A 13,870-nucleotide genomic window follows, 5' to 3' on the forward strand; every position below is an offset into this window, starting at 1 on the left:
TACGTACGATTGACACACCGTTACAAACTTGTACATCAATTTCGTTACAAACTGCCTCAAGGAGGTGCAGGGTGCTCCTTTTTTTTTTAACTCCTCATTAATTGTAAATGATTCAATACATCTTTAGGGAGTTTCATTTGAGAAAAAAAAAATTTAATTGAGAAAAAAAGAACAAACGGTATAATTGTAAAGTATTAATTAGTTTTTTCTTTAATCTCATTTATTATTATTTTTAAGTAATTAATTTCTCATAAGGACTATTATTCCCTACACTATTTTATTTTGCTTACACACATAAAAAGATATCCTATACATTTCAAAATTTATCCTACAAATATTTAAATTTATCCTACACAACTCGTAATTTATCCTATACATCTAGTAATTTGTCCTGTAATCTAAAATATTTTTTTATTTTTTGAAAATTATATATTTTGAAAATGAGTTACAAATTTAGTGTATTTAGCTATTAATGAGGGAGATTAGAAATTAATGATCTATGAAAGTTTACAAATATACCCTTATATTAAAATTAAATGCAAATTTTAAATGAAGTAAAATAAAGCATTGTTATTGGTTGAAACTTTTTTTTTTCTTCTTATAAAAAATTTATTCTTATTTGAACTCCCTACTAATCTTTATAGTTTATGATGCATTAGATGATGTTGAAAAGTTAACTAAAAATCTATAGCAAGAATAGCATTAACTAATAGACAAGTTTAGATTTAATGTTATATCATATAAAAAACTAAAAAAGGAACCATATTAAACATATCGATAGAAACTACGGATTTGTAAGAATGTTGAGAAGTTTTTTTTTGAAACGTAAACTTCATTAAACCACCGAACCCGAAAACTGTGACGGAAAAAAACAGACAAAACCAGTTACATATTTACAAATTTACACCAATCCTCCCAGGAAAATAAACCTTTCTTCGCCCTATATGTTGAGAAGTTATTAGAAGGAACTAAATATATGGATATGTTAATTTATGTTGAGGGGAGTTAAGGGCATTAGATGTCACGGGGTTGGAATAGGGACCAGTGAATTATAAATGTATTGAGTACTATGTGGGAAGTTTTGGTTTGCTTATTTCATGTCTTTGGTGATCCCATATTAATGGTGATGGTGAGTTGTAAGATTTAATAATAATAATAATAATAATAATAATAATAATAATAATAATAATAATAATAATAATAATAATAATAATAATAATAATAATAATAACTAGTTGATTTTCCGCCCTCGCGTTGCGGCAGCGACCTAATGTCTGCAAAACGTGTGTCGACAACGGCAAGCAGATATCGAAAATCAAAACATAAATAACAATGACGTGGTAACGATAGTCACTCCGTCCTAAAAAAACGATTTTAAATAAATTAATATATAATAATAGAACCCCACACGTCCTACACATTGGAAATTCAGTTGTTTTCGGTTTAGTTATTACGAGGCTAACACATTAAAATATGGATGAGCTCGGTACCAGTAACGGCACCGAGAGTACCGATCCGGAAAATCATCGAAATTAGGTACCTGCACCGAAAATGCTCGGTACGATACGGTATGGTATGGTATTTGAAGGTAAAAATCAGTAAATACAGGTATGGTGCTAGACCGGTGTCAAACCGAAAGTAACGATTCTGAAAACGCCAAAGGGTGGGTACCAAATTGGTACCGAAAATGATTGGTATAGTAAATTTGGCACTGATACGATACCAGTTTGATTACAGGTTTTGATACGATTTGCTCATCAATAATCTAAATATCCAAGTTAATTTTACATGCTACAATTCATTCATTATAGGAAAAGCCAAAAAAGAAAACAAAATAAGTTGTCGTGTACATAAAAACTCAATCAAACGAAATACAGTTTACTTACAGTGTGTATGAAAAGTAATCTACACGGTGCAATTACTTGCGTTGCTACAGGATTTGATGAGCTCGGTACCAACCGATACCGAAAATACCGTTATCGAATATCCCCAAAAGTGGGTGCCGGTACCGATTATACCTGGTACGGTACGGTTCGGTACCGGTCGGTACTGGTACGGTATCGGTATTTGAGGGTAAAAACCGATGAATACCGGTGCCGAACCGATATCGAAAATGTCAAAAGTCGGTACCGATTCAGTACCGAAAATATACCCAGTTTGGTAAATTTGATACCAGTACCGGTACCCGATACCATTAATCTAAACCGGTGCAATTACTTGCGTTGCTACGTTGCTATAGGATTTGATGAGCTCGGTACCAACCGGTACCAAAAATACCGTTACCGGAAATCTCCAAAAGTGGGTACCGGTACCGATATACCTGGTATGGTATGGTTCAGTACCGGTACGGTACCGGTATTTGAGGGTAAAAACCGCTGAATACCGGTGCCGAACCGATACCAAAAATGTCAAAAGTCGATACCGATTCGGTACCAAAAATATATCCAGTTTGATAAATTTGATACCTTGTTGTCCTGATTTTTCATTGCGTTTCATTTCTAATATAAGGATAATTTACTGTTCATTGCGTTTCATTTTTAATATAAAAAATAAATAATAATAATAATAATAATAATAATAATAATAATAATAATAATAATAATAATAATAATAATAATAATAATTATAGTGTTATTATACTTATAACGAGTGAAACAATACCAAACACCACCGCCACCATACTTTATTACGCGTGAAAGTTATAATGCGTGGAAATTATCACGCGTGAATAATAGAAGATTGTGAGGGAATGTGAGGGTTTATTGTTGGGTGTTGTGAGTGATGGACATTTCCACTAAATTAAGGTTGTGAGTGATGGAATAATGGTTGATGACATGACGGAACTTGATTGGATGTTGTGAGTGATGAGTGATCACCACCCCCACCCCCTCATAATATAGAATATTGAGCTACTACAGAACTTATCATTACTAAGGGGCTGTTTGACAACATCTGAATGGTTAAGTGCTGAACCAGTAAGAGGTCTGAATCATTAAGTGCTGAACCAGTAAGATGTCTGAACCATTAAGAGCCTGTATAATGCTTAACAATTTAGAGACAAATGTCTGACCAATTCAGATTAGAGGTCTTAACCATTCAGACTCTGTTTAAATCTTAACCATTCAGAGGCAAATGTCTGAACCATTCAGACATCTGCTCGTGAAACAAACAGTCTGAACTATTAAATGTTGAACCAGTAAAAGGTCTGAACCATTAAGAGTCTCGTTAAGAGATAAACAAAGAACACCTAACAAATAATGTAAGATCTATTTCATAAAGAAGGTTTAGACATGCAACCGCATGTTACACCACAAATAATTTACGTATCGTGTAGACATTTTATACACACGAATTAAACCATGTACCAAGGACTCCTACTTAAACTATTCCTCTTATCACTATTGTTTAAGTCTAGGTATCTACGAAAGACACATTATCTTAACTCAAAACTCTTTACACTTAAATTTGCAGCCAAACGTTTATTAGTAAACTCTTTCCAATATGCTCTTACATAACAAATGGTGTAAGTATAATCCTTTATATTATATTATATTTGGTGTAAATCCTCCAAACTCAAAGAAAAATTTGATCCCAAAAATTATTTGACATTTAATGTAAGCAAGTCTTGTGTACTAGATTTCCACCTTTTATGTATTCTATATGTTGGTGCATCTAGTGTCTGTTAACTTCGTCTTAATCGAGTCTTATGTCTAGATAGGATAATCGAGCACACAACAGGGTTGAATTTAGAGCTAGAATATGTTAAAGTGGGTGATTCCGCTTGAAAGTGACAATGTTCAGTTCAAGCGAAATTTACATGTTGATTCCGCTTGAAACTGACATGTCAACTTTAAGCGAAATCAGAACACTATATATATGTGTGTGCTGGTGTCATTTGGAGCGGAATCAGGTCATATGTTCTGAGTCGAGGTGCTGTCCGTTTGTTATTTGAACGTGTAAAAGCTCAGGATTGATCAACAAAGAGATAATTAGGAAGGAACAAGCTGTGTTGACATCTTTTACATTGATTCCGCCTTTGTACTTGATGATGAACAACTCATACTGACTATTTAGGGTCACATGACGGTCCAACAAGTGGTATCAGAGCTCAGGACGAGGAGTTCATACCAATTCAGCTTGATTTCATCGGATTCTCACACTTCTACTCTTTCTTTTCTGATTTAAACGAAATTTAACGGTCAAAATGGCTTAAAACTCACATATATCAAGCGAAACTTAGTTTTAACTAATCCGTGAAAGTATTGGATCTTAATTCGACTTAAATCTGATAAAAACTTGTAATTTCGCTTGAAAAACTGTTCGATTTGCTGACATCATCTTGGTTCCGCTTGAACTAGCTTGTGTAATTTCAAGCGAAATCAACTTGAAATCAGATTCTACTTGAAAGTTATTGTCTGATTTCGCTTCAAAATCTGTTTCCGCTTGAAAGATATTGTCTGATTCCGCTTGAAATCAGATTCCACTTGAAAGTTCAAGCGAAATAAGTGATTTCGCTTCTAACCTGATTTCACTTGAGCAGTATTCCGCTTGAAGCTATTTCGCTTCAACTGATTCCGCTTGAAGTTGCTGTTTTCAAAATTTCAAAAATTTTCTAAGTGTTTGTTGATCGTTTCAGGTACTTGGAAATGGATGATCCGTTCATGAACCCATTTTGTGATGTGTTTGCTTATACCGGTGGTTTGGGAGATGATACAACGACAAATACAAATGACACTACATCAACATCAAATCCAAAGAAGATTCTTTCCGATTCAATGAGTGTAGAAAGTGCTTATGGTACATACAACAAACCTCCTAAACTGATTGTGGTAGAAGATTATAATAGGTGGGCTACAAGATTTGAGGAGTGGCTTAAAGCATTCGCATACCCAAGCTAGAAAAGTTTAAAGAATGGTTACACTTCTGGAGATCGAAGTGGTCAAAGTTTAGTAGAACCTGATGATATAGAAAGATACGTTGCTGAACAAAAATGCATAGTGTTGATTCATCAATCAGTTAGAGATGATATAATTTCATTGATCGAGTATACAAATTCGACAGATCTTTTGGAGAAACTGAGGGTAAAGTGTGTAGGTAGTGCTGAGATTGTGAAAAACAAAAAGAAATTGTTACGTAAAGAGTTTGATTTATTTGGTTGTATGAAGAATGAATTTGTTTGTAAAATGATCGAGAGATTTGGGCATTTGAAGATGGAGTTGGCAAGACACAAAATCACATACACTCAAGAGGAGTTGGTCGACAAATTGTTTGATTCGTTGCCGAATGAGTAAGATTGGCAATACTTTGCCTTGATGTTGAAGAACACAATCAAGTCTGAAGATTTGACAGTGGATTTGCTTATCGAAAGACTTGAAAGCCATGAGTTGGAGATCAAGAAATCTAAAGTCAACAATTCAGTCTATCAGCAGAATGTGGAGCTGTATTACAGAGGAAATCTACCAAAGCTTGGATCTCCAAGAACAACATTTTCTGCAGAGAGTTCAAATACTGTGAATCATGAAACTCCTCACAGTGGTTTTCACAGTGGATCTTCTTCAACAACTTCAAGCCAATCTGCATCAAAGAATTTATTCCAGTGTAACATTGCTGTGGATCTGAAAAACGCTCAAAATTTCAGTGAAGAGTCAGCAAAACAGTAGATGGTATTCTTAGCATCTGTGCTTAAATCGTATGAGAGCCTTGTGGCAGGCAAGATTGGAAACACCAACCTGACAAAGGAGGATTATGACCAGATCGATCCGGAGGAGATGGAATTGATCGACATCAAGTGGTGTATGGCCAGTGCAGTTCGGAGAGCTCAACGTTTCATGGAGATTACAGGAAGAAAGTCTATTGGTGGACCATCTACCAAGTTAGGCTTTGACAAATCGAAAGTTACATGCTTCAAGTGTAAACAGAAAGGTCATTTTAAAAGAGAGTGCCGAAATGCTTATGCTGATGACTCTGAAAATCCGTTCAGAGAAGATTACTACAAAAGAGCTATCTATCACCAGAACAAATTAGAACCACCCAGGATGAAGCAGCTTGAGGATACCCCCAAAGAAAAATCCAGAGCTCTCGCTGTGATTCATGATGACGAAGGCTTTGATTGGAGTGATATACTGCCTGAGGAAGATGTAGTAGGTTATGCGTTTGCTGCAACAACAGAAATCAAACCGTTCAGAGACACCAGAACAGCAGCAGAAAAATCAAATGATAGACAACAGAGAGCTCAATACAAAATGATCAGAATTTCTCGTGTATACAGTGAAGCTAAAAAGGCAAAAAGATGGGATGCGGATAGAGAATGTTACCTTGATCCTGAAGGAAACATTGCTATTGATCCAAAGACTCTTAGTCTTGAAGCTTTCGCTGAGGAATTTGCTGAACTAGAAGTGTCTCAACAGAGGGAATGGTGGGGAGGTGGTGAAGAGAAAGAGAAAGAGAAAGAAAAAGAGCAGGAGCAGAAGCCAAAGAAGATTGATGAAGGGATCATTGATACGTGACAGGAGTTGACAGCTGAAAACTTGGGAAAGATGGCTGACAAGGTGCTGGCTGCTAAGGAACTTGAGGTAGACTCTAAGTCTGTATCTGAGTCTAAAAGCCAGGTCAGTTCAAATGCGTCGTCGAGTGAGTCAGGTAAGAAAGTCAAAGGTGTCAGTGACTGCAAAAATTGCATGAGAAACTGCAAAGTTTGTAGTACACAAGCTTACCTCAATGATACGAAGGTTAATGATCTGACAAAAAGAGTCAGAAAGGTTGAAGATCAGATTCTTGATCGTGATAAAATGCTCAAATTTTCAAATGATCAAGTTAAAAAGTTGACTGAGAAAATTGACAATGATAAAATTGAAGTAGAAAGAATTAGGAAAGAAAATGAAAAACTAATTCATGAAAATTGTCAACTCTCAGAAAATTTTAACAAGTTAAAACAAACGATAAAGGATTCTGATGAACGAAACAGTAAAACCAGAAAAGAAAATGATCATTTAAATGGAGTTCTTAGACACAAAGAAGAACAAATCAACAAGCAACTGGATGAGATTGCTAAGTTGAAGCTTCAGTTTGAAGAAGCTAAGATTGAGAATGAGCGCATCAATCTGAAATTAACCAGTCACAACTCCGCAAGCTTTGTTTTACAACATAATGTTCCCAATCCATTGGAAAGAACAAAGCAGGCGAAGATGTATATTCTGATGGAACAGGGGTGGGTTATCATCAAGTTCCACCACCAGTTCTAAACAATTTTTCAAAGAAACAATCAGGGTTGGTTAATGATGATGATGAAAATGAGGTGAAACTTCCGAACACAATTGATGTCACTGATGTGTGCGAGGTGTTATATATATTAGGTATATATTTTAAGCCCTTTTTACACTTTTTAGCCAAGTTTTAAATTTATAAAACACGATATTTACTAATACTAAACACACATATGGGCAAGTGCACCCATCGTGGACGTAGTATAGTGTTGGTAAGATACCGAGGTCGTCCAAGGACATAAGAGCTTTTAGTACCGGTTTATCCTCAATGTCTAATCAAATCAAAATGTTAGAAAAAGATTTTTAAACTAAGAAAATAAAACTAACTAAAATGCTGAAAAATAAAATAAAAAACAGATAGACAAGATGAATCACTTGGATCCGACTCGTGTTCAGTGTAACCTTTGATTATTTTTGCACTTTTGCACTTGTTTAAGAGATTATCTTAGTTATTGTAGTAGGCCCCTCTTTTGAAGGCGACGTTACCCTCAACCCAGTAGTTTGAGTCAGCAAGGATACAATCCTAAAGGGTCGGATTATTGAAAGATAATTAATTAAGTTATTAATGCATAATGTGGTAGGCCCCTCTTTTGAAGGCGACGTTACCCTCGGCTAAGTAGTCTGAGTCAGCAGGTATACAGTCCTAAGTAGCCGGGTTAAAGTTTTAATAGTAGTTTAACTTATAAGGGGATCAAAGAGTTTGGACCCCCGCCATCCAATACCTTTGGGTATTGAAGGGAGGTCCTACTAAATTTGACCCAGGTCCTTTGCAGGATCTATAAACTAAATAATGGCAAGACTCTTACCAAACCGTTCCCTTAACCCCCGACCAGGTAGCCAACATACCTCCATATAGACCGTGGAGATATGAATGGTGAAAATCTTTTATTTTATATAGACAGTAAAATAATGCCAAGACACCACGGACAAACGATAAGGAAGAATCACCTTCAACATAAGAAACTAGTAATTAAAGTCATTAATACAAAACCAATTAAAAAGTGCAAAAGATTAAAAATAAAAAGTCTTACACTAAACACTTGTCTTCACCAAGTGATGTAAGAGACTTAGGCAAACATGGCCTTTGATTGTCAAGAACTCTTACGATTAATCTTGGATCCCGAGAAGACTCACACACTCTATGATGGACAATGGATGATGGTGGTGGATGATGGTGTTGTGATGGTGGTGGATGGTGGGTGAAGTGTGAGAGAGGTGGTGTGCCAAGGGATGAGTTGCAAGAGCTCCAAACACTCCTATTTATAGGCTGAACAGAAGCTCGGACACGGCCCCGTGTCCGCTGGGCACGGCCCCGTGTCCATCTGACACTCTCTCTCTTCATTAATTGTAATTCGCAATTACAATAAATGCGCCTGCAGGAAGTTGACCACGCCCCCGTGTCCGCTGGGCACGACCCCGTGGTGGGCAGTAGAAGCTTCCATGGGTTTGTCTTTTCTGCTGCTTCTTGGGCACGGCCCCGTGCTCGCTGAGCACGGGGTGTGTTCAGTCTCCTGTCTTCTTTGTTTGGCTTGGAAAGATGCTGTGAGGGGGTCGGGCATATCACTTTTGTTCCTTTTCTTGTATTTATGTTAGATTTTGCTGTCTTTTTGCTTCTTTTTTTATTTTGAGCTCATTTAATCCTGAAAATACAAAAGGAAGACAAAAGCACACTTTTTCCAACATTAGTACTAAAAAAGGGTTAGTTTTAAGCCACAATTGATGTAATTTATATGTTGCATTTTGTGCACATCAGTCACGTTCACTTCATCTTCCGATGAGGATAGTGTCCAGACTGAAGTTGTGAAAAGTGTAGTTGAGAATGTTTTTAAATCTGAAAGTGACACTACTGAGGAAGATGAATGTTCCTTGTACAAATACATTCCGAAACCACAGTCCAAAAACAACTTAAATGAAGAACAAAATCTTGTCATGTACAAGATGTTGGGTTCGGATAAGTTGTTTTCGGATTCAGAGTTTCCACTAGAGAATGTAAATGTTGCTAAACTGACAAACGTGTTCAAATTGATTGAAGTTGATTTGTCAGAAGTGAACAGTTTAAATCACACAAAAAGACAAATGAATTTTGAAAAAGATAAAGCTTACTACAAGAAACCTGTTGTTCCACCACGGTTTTATAACAACAATCGAAACAAATGGTTGGGTGGTTATCAGGGTGGTAAGACTTATCAGAAAAAGAATGTTCAAAACAGAAGGTTTGTTGAGAAGAAAGTGTTTGTGATAAGTTCACGTTCACTTTCTGATGAGGAATCTAAAATCTTTTCGAAATCAAACAAAGAGTTCTTTGAAAAGAAGGCCTCACAGCCTCAGTCTGAAGGCACAAGTCGGGTAGTTGACACCCGAACATGCTTCAAAAATAATCAAGTTGGACATATTGCACGAAATTGTACCAACTTGAAGCCCAAGACTGAAGTTGTTGAGATTCAAAAGAAGAAAGTTGATGGAAAAGGAAAAGCTCCATTGGTTGTTGAGAAAAAGGTTTTGAAAAATGAAAACATCAAAGTCAAAACTGAACTTGTTAAGAATGTGGTAACTAAAAATGACAATATTTACAAACGGGTTGCGTCATCTCAACAAACATGGAAGCCAAAAGTTGTTGATAAGAAATCAAGTTCTCCAAAACCAAAGGTTTCAGAGTCGGAAAAACAATCATCTTCTACCACACCGGTAAAGATGAATGTTCCTTTGGATTATTATATGAAACTTGAGAAAGAAATGCAAAAATCTGAGAAGAAAGATGTTCAAAAGAAAGACCACCCATCTGGTCCACCTCAGAAAGATGAGTTTTTCTTATACAAAAAGGTTGAGGTTGGGTCTGAAGAAAACTTGAAAATCAATGATAAGAATTTTCCACCGTTGATCAACAAAAGAACTGTTCTTGATGTCCAGTTACCTGAGTCGATAGAGGCTTGGGTAGCACCAAAATCTAACTAAGTGTTTTTGAAATGTGCAGGAGCTTCCAAGATCCGTTTCGCGATGGATTATGGATAGTGGAGCTTCTCGGCACATGACAGGGAAAACAGCCCTGTTGTACGATGTTAGAAATTTTAATGGAGGTTATGTAGGTTTCGCAGGAAATCAAGGAGGTAGAATAGTTGGTGAATGAACGTTATCCAATGGGATTGTAACGTTTGAGAGAGTGAATTACATTGCTGAGCTTGAGAATAATCTGCTGAGTATCTCGCAGATCTGTGATAGGATGTATACTACGCACTTCACAGGCAAAGAATGTTTGATCTTGAAACCAGGATTTGTTATCCCTAAAGAATGGATTATCATGAGGGCACCAAGAGTCAATGATCTGTACGTGTTGGATATGAGTGTAGCAACTACAACCACGGGCCAGGCTCATTGTTTTGTGTCTAGAGCAACGGAGAAAGAATCACAGTTGTGGCACCGCAAGATGGGGCCTATACATCTGAGGAAAATGAATCATCTGGTGCACAACGAAAAATCCTGTTCATCACGCTAAAACAAAACACCTAGAAATTCGTCATCACTTCATTCGAGATTGCTTCGAGAAGAAGTTGATACGAATTAAGAAAATCCACACTGACGAACAGAAAGCTGATTTACATACCAAAGCTTTTGACAAAACTCGTTTTAAATATCTTTTAAAACTAAATGGTATGAAGCTTCTCTCGGTGTTGGATGGGATTATTGGCGTTGATGAGGATAACATTGTAGATTATGATGTTGAGAAACAATCTGCAATGGTTTGTCGATTTTTTACTTGTTTTGGTATTTAGGGGGAGTAGTTATATTTTCAGAAAATACAAAAACAGTAAAAAAAATGCAAAAATCCAAAAACATGAGAAAATTTCAAAATCCAAAAACAATAAAAAACTGAAAAAGAGCTTGTGTAAAAAGGGAAAATGATAGTACATCGGCTTGACAGTTACGATATGCTAAAGATTTGTAAAGTTTAATAGTATTAAACAGTCTCGCTGATGATGTGCCGATAGGTTTTTACACATTTAGTAGGTTTGTTCGGGATATAAACATAAAAATTCAAACTTGCTTATTTCGTGGGGAACACTACGTGGATATATAGGTAACCCCTGAAATCTTGTTTGAACGGTCCCTCTTTCTGAGATACTAGGTCTTTATACTCAGTGATATCTGGGGTATTATCCCGGGACTTCTGATTTTGCGGAAGCAATGGCCTAGTCCCCACATAATACTTTCTGCATTGCTTGAAATACAGCATCGCCCTCAGCATAAAAATGATGAATCATTGAAAAATGTTAATCATGTGCTGTTGTAAAAAAGATTCTCTAAAGGGAACACACCGAAAGTCGAACCGTCATCTCTCTGCTGAACGGAAGTTCTGACCTGAGCTCTCACGGTTTCGCATCTAACCCTTTTACAGATATCATCTGTGGTATACTCACCTGTAAGACTGAATATTGGGATCTGGATACGGGAGTATATTCAAGAGGTGGGACACATGAATGAGTTTAAGTTCTTAATTCACCTAATTCGTATCCTGAACAGATTGAAGTTTGTATGAAAATTTAAGAGGATCAGCATATCGACAATCTAAGTGAATTGTTTAAGACTTAATTTGTTATCAAGCTTAACGGTGCTAGTAACTGGTCATTAACTAATACGATTCCCTAACACGCTCACCAAAAATATGTATGTAAATAGTTTACTTTCATTACATTCTGCATTTAAATTTCTGTAATTCATTTTCTAGTTTAGAAATTTTATTAAAATACAAAAAGATTTTTCATTTCTGCTTTATTTTCCGACAAACCAAAGTGGAGAGTTGATCTTCAGATTCAGAACGTTGGAGCAGATGCAGAAAGATTCTAGCTGGATGATGAGTTGGGAGTTTCATATTTTAAACTTGAGAAATTGGAAAGTCGAAACAAGTTCATTAACTTGAAGCTTGTAATTTTCAGAAAATTTTTGAAAATACTTGAACGAAAATCAGTTTGTTTTGTCACAGATCAACCAAGGTCATTAAGTTGGACTTGGTAGATAAATTAAGTAATCAGGGTCATTAATTTGGACCTGAATACTTAAGTGGATTTCTAAAACTGATGAACAGTTGAAATTTTTTTAAGTTTGTATAGATTGTAATGTTATATGTTTGAGAAACAGGAAACAGGATTCAACATCCCCATGGCAACAAAATGTTAAAGTTTGAACCAGAATTCAAGTCCCAGCTTATCGAGAAGGGGAGTCTGTGAAAGGGGGAGTCAGAATTCTGGATCAACATTCAAAGCGGAGATTGTAGATTAAAGATTGGAGTTTGAAGGAAGCTTTTACAATGTCGAATCAAATTGGAAAGAGACAAAGACTGAAGACTCGACGCCGAAGACTTCGTCAACATCCAAGGGGGAGTCTGTTGGTGCATCTAGTGTCTGTTAACTTCGTCTTAATCGAGTCTTATGTCTAGATAGGATAATCGAGCACACAATAGGGTTGAATTTAGAGCTAGAATATGTTAAAGTGGGTGATTCCGCTTGAAAGTGACAATGTTCAGTTCAAGCGAAATTAACATGTTGATTCCGCTTGAAACTGACATGTCAACTTCAAGCGAAATCAGAACACTATATATATGTGTGTGCTGGTGTCATTTGGAGCGGAATCAGGTCATATGTTCTGAGTCGAGGTGCTGTCCGTTTGTCATTTGAACGTGTAAAAGCTCAGGATTGATCAATAAAGAGATAATTAGGAAGGAACAAGCTGTGTTGACATCTTTTACATTGATTCCGCCTTTGTACTTGATGATGAACAACTCATACTGACTATTTAGGGTCATACGACGGTCCAACACTATATGTACTCATCATCATCTTTATACCTGGGGACACACATCACATATCATGTACATGTCAATTCTATACAAATTTCTTTAACTAAATGATACCAAAAGATACACTCTACTTCCAACTGATTTATGTATCATCAATATAGTCCTTAATATTTTTAACATACCACCATAGATTTAAAAAGTTGATTACACAAATAGTTTCTATGTTTTAGTGAAAATAACACTATTAGGTACTAACTTCTTTTAGCAACTAGTTTGGGGATTGTCGTATCACTTTTGTAAGGAGTTAAAGGCTAACCTTCGTTAAATTATCAGTTAAGTTTGAATAAATGACAAAAATACCCTTATATAATTTCAGGGACCATTTTATGTAATATATGTATTTTAAATATGAGGGGCTTTCTATAATTAACTATAATAATTTGTGCAGAATAAGCGGAGAAACATCATATTAGACTATGGGAAGTGGGGCATTAGTTTGGGCATAGGAACCCCATCCACGCCGTCTACACCATCCCTACAGGGGCTTGGGTTTGGTGGTGCCCTTTTGGCATGGGGAATTGGCTGGCTGTGGGACGGGGCTTGGGGGTGAGGTGGAGGGTGTTGACTGGTGGGTTGATATATCCTTTGGAATTTCAACGGTCAGTTGAAAAAAAAATTAAAATTAATATTATTTACTATCTATATAATCAACCCAACCATTTTTCTACCATTCTCTACTACCACACTCTCAAATTTATAAAAGGAAACCCTTCATTTTTTAATAAAAAAATCCAACCATACAACCGAGGTTTTAACCCAA

The sequence above is a fragment of the Helianthus annuus genome, chromosome 7 (genome assembly GCF_002127325.2).
Source record: "Helianthus annuus cultivar XRQ/B chromosome 7, HanXRQr2.0-SUNRISE, whole genome shotgun sequence".
In the NCBI taxonomy this organism is placed as follows: domain Eukaryota; kingdom Viridiplantae; phylum Streptophyta; class Magnoliopsida; order Asterales; family Asteraceae; genus Helianthus; species Helianthus annuus.